The sequence below is a fragment of the Pieris napi genome, chromosome 18 (genome assembly GCF_905475465.1).
Source record: "Pieris napi chromosome 18, ilPieNapi1.2, whole genome shotgun sequence".
In the NCBI taxonomy this organism is placed as follows: Eukaryota; Metazoa; Arthropoda; class Insecta; order Lepidoptera; family Pieridae; genus Pieris; species Pieris napi.
This window is the reverse complement of record NC_062251.1, coordinates 7,305,361-7,312,200: the sequence shown is the minus strand read 5'-3', so window position 1 is coordinate 7,312,200 and position 6,840 is coordinate 7,305,361. Positions and strand designations below refer to the sequence as shown.

The 6,840-nt window shown below is 32.8% G+C and overlaps 1 long non-coding RNA gene and 1 pseudogene across 1 annotated transcript; both read right to left on the bottom strand.

Moving 5' to 3' along the window:
• LOC125058191 overlaps positions 1-6,840 on the bottom strand; it is a 32,675-nt pseudogene that overhangs the window by 3,632 nt on the left and 22,203 nt on the right.
• Positions 58-2,012, bottom strand: LOC125058240. Its single transcript, XR_007118354.1, has 2 exons — positions 1,733-2,012; positions 58-167 (listed from the first exon to the last, which is right to left on the bottom strand). It is a non-coding gene; the product is annotated as an uncharacterized LOC125058240 (long non-coding RNA).

Genomic DNA, 6,840 nt, shown 5'->3' with positions numbered 1-6,840 from the left:
AAAAATTAAACCTTATGTTTTAAAAACCACAACAGTAAAATGGGGTAGACCGAAATGGGGTTGGGTGTTAAATACCACCGCACTTTTTTGACGATACTAATTATCTAGGAGTGTCCGGGGGACCTTCATTGGAACACCTCCAAGTGAGTTTTGCTCCGGAAACGCGTCTAAATATTTTTATAAAAAATTTAAAGTTTTGTGTAATGTATTAAAATTTGTAAACAATCCGCCATTTTCTACTTTTCTATTGGTTATAAGTGATGTGACGTTCACTTAAAAAAATCGTGTTTTTAATTTATCGATTGTTAATAATCGTTTTATTTATTTATCGATTATTTCCTCATTTTTGAAATTTAAAGTTATAGAATAATCAACATTGAAATTAACCTAATTTCGTGTTGATAGATTATAGGGTTCCGAAATTTTTTGAAATTATCGATACCTACTCGTCTGTATTTTCTAATTAGTACTTGTATTTCATTGTTTGCAACTTTCTATATTATTTAATTTTTACTAGAATAAAGTGTTTACTTTAATATCCAAAAAGTACCCAAAACCGAATCAGAGCACCCCACTATCCACGTAGTCTTGTCTGTCTTACCCCTAGAGTGTATATAAATAATCGGAGGCGCGGAGGAAGAGCAGCCCCCACCCGCTGTAACAAAGCACAGGCATTATGAAAGCTGTAGCGGCTGAGGCTGGTCGCCGAAGGCGACCAAAAAGCCGAGGTTGCGGAGGCTTGAATAAAATGCCTGTGCTTTGGTACGCAAGGGTGGAGGGGCTGCATTTCCCGTAGCGCCGGAGCTGTCCACAAAAACAAATATTATTTAGATTGGTTAGGTTAGAGTTAGTATATGAATATTTGGTCGCCGAAGGCGACCAGGACGCCGAGAAGCCGAGGCTTGAATAAACAATTACTATTTAGATCGGAGCTGTCCACAAAAAAAAATATTATTTAGATTGGTTAGGTTAGAGTTAGTATATGAATATTTGGTCGCCGAAGGCGACCAGGACGCCGAGAAGCCGAGGCTTGAATAAACAATTACTATTTAGATCGGAGCTGTCCACAAAAACAAATATTATTTAGATTGGTTAGGTTAGAGTTAGTATATGAATATTTGGTCGCCGAAGGCGACCAGGACGCCGAGAAGCCGAGGCTTGAATAAACAATTACTATGTATTTAGATCGGAGCTGTCCACAAAAAAAAATATTATTTAGATTGGTTAGGTTAGAGTTAGTATATGAATATTTGGTCGCCGAAGGCGACCAGGACGCCGAGAAGCCGAGGCTTGAATAAACAATTACTATTTAGATCGGAGCTGTCCACAAAAAAAAAATATTATTTAGATTGGTTAGGTTAGAGTTAGTATATGAATATTTGGTCGCCGAAGGCGACCAGGACGCCGAGAAGCCGAGGCTTGAATAAACAATTACTATTTAGATCGGAGCTGTCCACAAAAACAAATATTATTTAGATTGGTTAGGTTAGAGTTAGTATATGAATATTTGGTCGCCGAATTTTCAATTATTTTTAATATTAAAATCGAATACAAAAATCGATTTTCACTTTTAAAAAAATCGATTATTTTTCACATCCCTATTAATTTTATAAACTTAATCGGCCATTTTGAATGTGGTTTATGCTAGACTAGCGGTAATTAGTTTTACAGTGCAAAGTTTACTTTATAAATCTTTATAAAATTTTTGACGCGTTTCCGGAGCAAAACTCACTTGGAGGTGTTCCAATGAAGGTCCTCCGAGACTCCTAAATAATTAGTATCGTCAAAAAAGTGCGATGGTATTCAAAACTGTTACCCCGAAATGGCCTACAGGACATGTGTCAGGCCTACAGAGAGTGTCTGGAAGGTTCTGCGACCAAATAACCAGCGCCGTGGAACTTTCTGCTCCTCCGCATAATGCTGAGCCAGGGCCAATTACAGCCACAGCACACACGCATTACACACTTGAAAAGAACCGAATGGAAATTTTTGAAGTTATACTTCTTTAGGCGCGTTATGAAAATTTGATGAGAGTGAAATTTTACGATGCGCGCGCACCTATGACACAAAATTCGGAGTGTGATTATAGCGTGCGCAATCTACAAAAGAAATAGAATATAAGCTAACTTCACGCATATTCTATTTCTTAGCTTAGCAGCTTAACAAGAATTTTGAATATCCATGACAATTGACATCTGACATTGACATTTACCTTTTAAACAAATATAGGAGTTTGAATTATTGTTTAAAATAAAAGATTATCTATGTATCTAGTTATTTTCATTATACAAGTGCGAATTTTATATGTGCGTCTGAATTATAATCAGAAGTGATTTAAATTGAATATCTAAATCAATACTAATTAATATGATAAAATATTTGTGAAAAAACTGTGCCAACCTTCCTGAGTGCTTTAATACAATTGAGGTTAACTATCCGTATGTAATATTATCGAGTATTATTGTTGATTAAAACTGAAACATGAACCATTATTCATTGCTTTTGTTTATTGCGTTTGTTACAGCAACTTTTTAGAAATATTCTACGACCCTATATATCAATAATTGAGAACAAAGATTTAAGCACGAATACTAATAAGGAGAAAATGAAGGCTTGGAGCGATATTACAGAGAAGTAAACATTTTAATAAGTACCTGCATCTCAAAAAAATTATTACATTATTTAATCAAAACATGTAATTTTTCAGATTTAATCTAGCAAATATAAGGACAAGAGACAAAAAACAATTTCAGTGGAAGTGCACTAAATTGAATAAAAAAAAGAGTTGTCATCTTATCGCCGTGAAACATCAAAAACTAGAGGTGGAACAAAGCCACCATCACCTTCTCCAGACACAATGGATATGGCAGAGATGATACCGCAACGGTTTGAAGTAGATTTCAATGAATTTGATTGTGATGGTGTCGAGGTAGGAATGTTAATTATAAATATGATGGTGATGTTCAAGGCTCAACCTCTCAAGCATAGGCACATACTTTATTCCCCTACAGGGTAGTTAGAGATATTGTAATACCTCAAAACATCCATGTTGCTCTTGTAGTACCGAAACTCTGTCCAGCCAGAAGTGAGCCCATTCCCACTTATAATGGACAGTGGGTATAATACACCTTAATACCTGAGTGCGAACCACTCACCATGACACTTAAATTAATAGATGTTATTTATATATTTCAGGATATTACAAATAAAATCATTTTGGAAACAATTGCTATCCCAAAAGCAAATAAAGCCAACAATGACAAGGTAATAAATCAGTTTTGACATAACTTGAATACTAAAAAAGCCAAACAAAGGTGTGCACAACAGTGACAACATAACTTAACAATTTCATTATTTTGTAGGATTAAAGAAAGGTTAAAGAAAATCATGTCGAACTGATCAACAAGAATCCCCAAACAACTCAAAAGAAACCTACAAGGAAGACACCGGTATTATATTTAAATTATCTCTATCTCTAAATAGAATAAAAGAAAGTTGCTATCCAGGTCTGTAGCATGTGCTACAAATTATATTATTAACACATTTATATAATTATATTAATATAAATGTGTTAAAAATTTTATAATATGAATTATAAAATTTTTTAAGTTTTGCATGGACAGAGCTTAAATTAATATTCTCTTATTTTATTTTGTAAGAGAATAATTATAAATATTTATTTATTAAATTTTTCAAATGTAAACTGAACTTTATTGACTATAATGACTCCTTTTCCAGTCTTTGATTATTTAATTGTAATTAATTATTTGCATGCAATCAAAATCTATTTCTAATAATGCCAAAGAAGTATAACTTCTTACGCGCGTACATAAGTACACGCACCCTTTTTTTTTTTTTATATTTCTCTCATTATATTTTTTTTTTCTTTGATTATTGTTATTTGGTGTATTTTTGTAATAAATGTCTAAGTCTAAATAAAAATTCGTAAACGAGAAGAAAGAATAGGTCTTGCGATCGATTTTGTTCGCCCGTGAATATTGTAAATTATATTACCGAAGTAGCCGGGCCGTATCCCGCGAGATGCGTAACACAAATGAGTTGATTTTATTGTAAATATAAGAGATGGCAAAAAGCCCCTAAAAATCAGTAAAATGGGTAATAGAAGCCCATAATTTTCACAATTAAAAGTATGACACGCAAGCGATTACAATACACAAAACACACTTTACACGTACTAAATACACGTAACAATTTTTAAAACATAATTCCGAAGGTCACGGGAAGAACACGTTTCCAAAACATATATTAAAACAATTTATAAAATCTATACAACCTCACATACCCATCCTCGGATGTATTTTTGAAACAGCAAGAGAACGGCGGCACCATGTCTCCTACAATGTGTTATCAATAATTATAAATATTTTGATAACACTGCGCCCGCGCAAGTACAACTATGACATTGACGTACGACCGTGGCCACCTGTGCGTACAATTTCCTATCCGTTCTAATTAATTTCGTTAGGTAAATATTAATCGAGTTGCCATCATAATTAATGTTTTCTATTATTGAGATTTATTTAAAGAGTTGCCATTTAAATTGCGGCTAATAATTATTTTAATATTTTTTTATAGAGTTGTCATTTAAAAATATAATTTAAATGTCAATGATAAGATATTTACCAAATAATCTATTAGTAATTTACGATCATTGTTTTCAAAATATAGATTACATGAATGACGATAAGAAATAAAATGTTATTGCTTTTTAATGTAAAAGATTAACCTAAATTGTTTAGCAATAAAACAGAAATCACTCATAATTTGAGTTATTTGTTAAAAAAATAAAAATACCAAAATTTTTGTATAAAATGTATAACTATTTGAGCTTCAGATTCTGATGTCTCGGGTTATATTTGGTTTATCAGCTTTGCAATATTAAACTCCTGATTTTTTAAGGCTAAAAAAGCGTTGCTTTAGAATTTTAGAAGTCCAAGAGATTTATAAAATACTAGCTGCACCCGCGAACTTCGTTTCTCCTTTATTTTTTATTTTTTTATTGTGATTTGACTTAGCCTACCTTTTTAGTACAAACCAACATGGAACATTTTGCTATGCTACCCCAGATACTGTTCGGTTTTCTGGAATGAAAACCTATTTAAGGTTTTCTGTGAATTTTTCTCTATATAAACCTCAGAGATCAAGTCATAAAAATAAGATTTTAATTAATAAATAAAAAATAGGGGTTGATCGTAGAGGGGTGAACATTAAGAGTTCATTGTACTTTTGTAAGCTGTATGATAAAAAAATAAAAACAAAAAAAATATCTAAAAAATAAACATAAAAATTTAGGGGTGGACCCACCCTTAACGTTTAGGGGTTTGAAAGATAGATAGTAGACTTGCTGAATATTCATAAAAAAATCATAAGAATCGGTCAAGCCGTTTCGGAGGAGTATGGGAACGTACATTGTGACACGAGAATTTTATATATTAGATTTAATGATCGATTGTTTTGGGACGAATTTTTATAGGTAGGAAAAGTATTTTTCGGGAAGTGTGACTTGCTAATAGAAACGTTATTATTAATGTGTTAACATCACAGTTTTATATTATGGTAGCTGTCTAATGCAAAATATTTTCTCCTCATTTGCTATTGAGGCATCTCGTTGAGTGTAAACGTTTTAATTTATAATACGTTTAGAAATAGTTATAAGAGAATAAATAAACCTATATTTATCCGAAAAAAAAATGTATTGTTTGTCTGTTCATAAAATCTGAGCTCTTAATTCTGTAAACTGTGCATTTATGTCTAAAAATTATTTGTCTTAAATGAGGCAACGCAAGCTTAATTTATATCTGAAAAAAAAATACCAATAAGATTTATTGAGTACTCCCTCCAGTCATTGGCAGTCGCTCTTGATTGGAAGTAACAAATAAATTGAACCGACTAAATTATAAGACACCCGACATGCCATTAAAAAAACATGTCAAAATGTAAAGAATTAATGGGTAATTTTTCAATCGGGAACACCGCACCATGAATACACTATGGTCATGGTAAAAACACTAAAGAAAAATTAGAAAACTAATCAAATAACTAATTTGAAGATTATTATATAGACAGGCTCCTTATCGAGGGAAATGTAACACGAGACGAAAAGATTGTATGCTCGTTTATACGCGTTTACATACGTTATTTTACGTCCAATTGACCAATCACAACGTTTCGTCTTGCGTCTATGAATTCTCTATATCTCGACATGTTTTAGACCTAAAAGTGTAAGGTAAAAGGGGAAAAAAGTAAAAAAGAGGGGGTTAAAAATTAGTTAATACGGAAGGTTACCTACTGGTCTAGTTTATTTTTATGTATCTTTGTAAGTAATGAGTTAGAAGGAAGTTTTATTATGACTGAAATGTCTGCCCCTTGACATGGAGTGACCAGACTTACAGCAAGCCAATTCGTATAAATATATATAACTTAAGATATTATAGATAATGCGACGGCTACTAACTATAGACGAAATATACACATGTGAAAAACAAGTACTATTTTTGGGCTTATATTTTAACTTTCAATAGCAATAAAAATTTTGGCGGAATCGGAATACTAAATAATCTATACACCATACAAATAATACATACGGATCGTGTTGCTGCTGCAATCTCGAATGTAGGGCTTCGGCCGCGTGGGGCAAAGCCTCCGGTCTTCGGGAAGGCGCCGCACAGGCAGGACACTCCCTTTCCGTTTCGCTATACGTTTGGAAGCAACTGCAAACAATTGTTAAAAAGGCCATTCTTAGTAGAAAGCGCATAGTTATATTTCAACAACTTTACATATCACCATTATAAATAACGAACTGCCTTCGTTAGTTTGTTT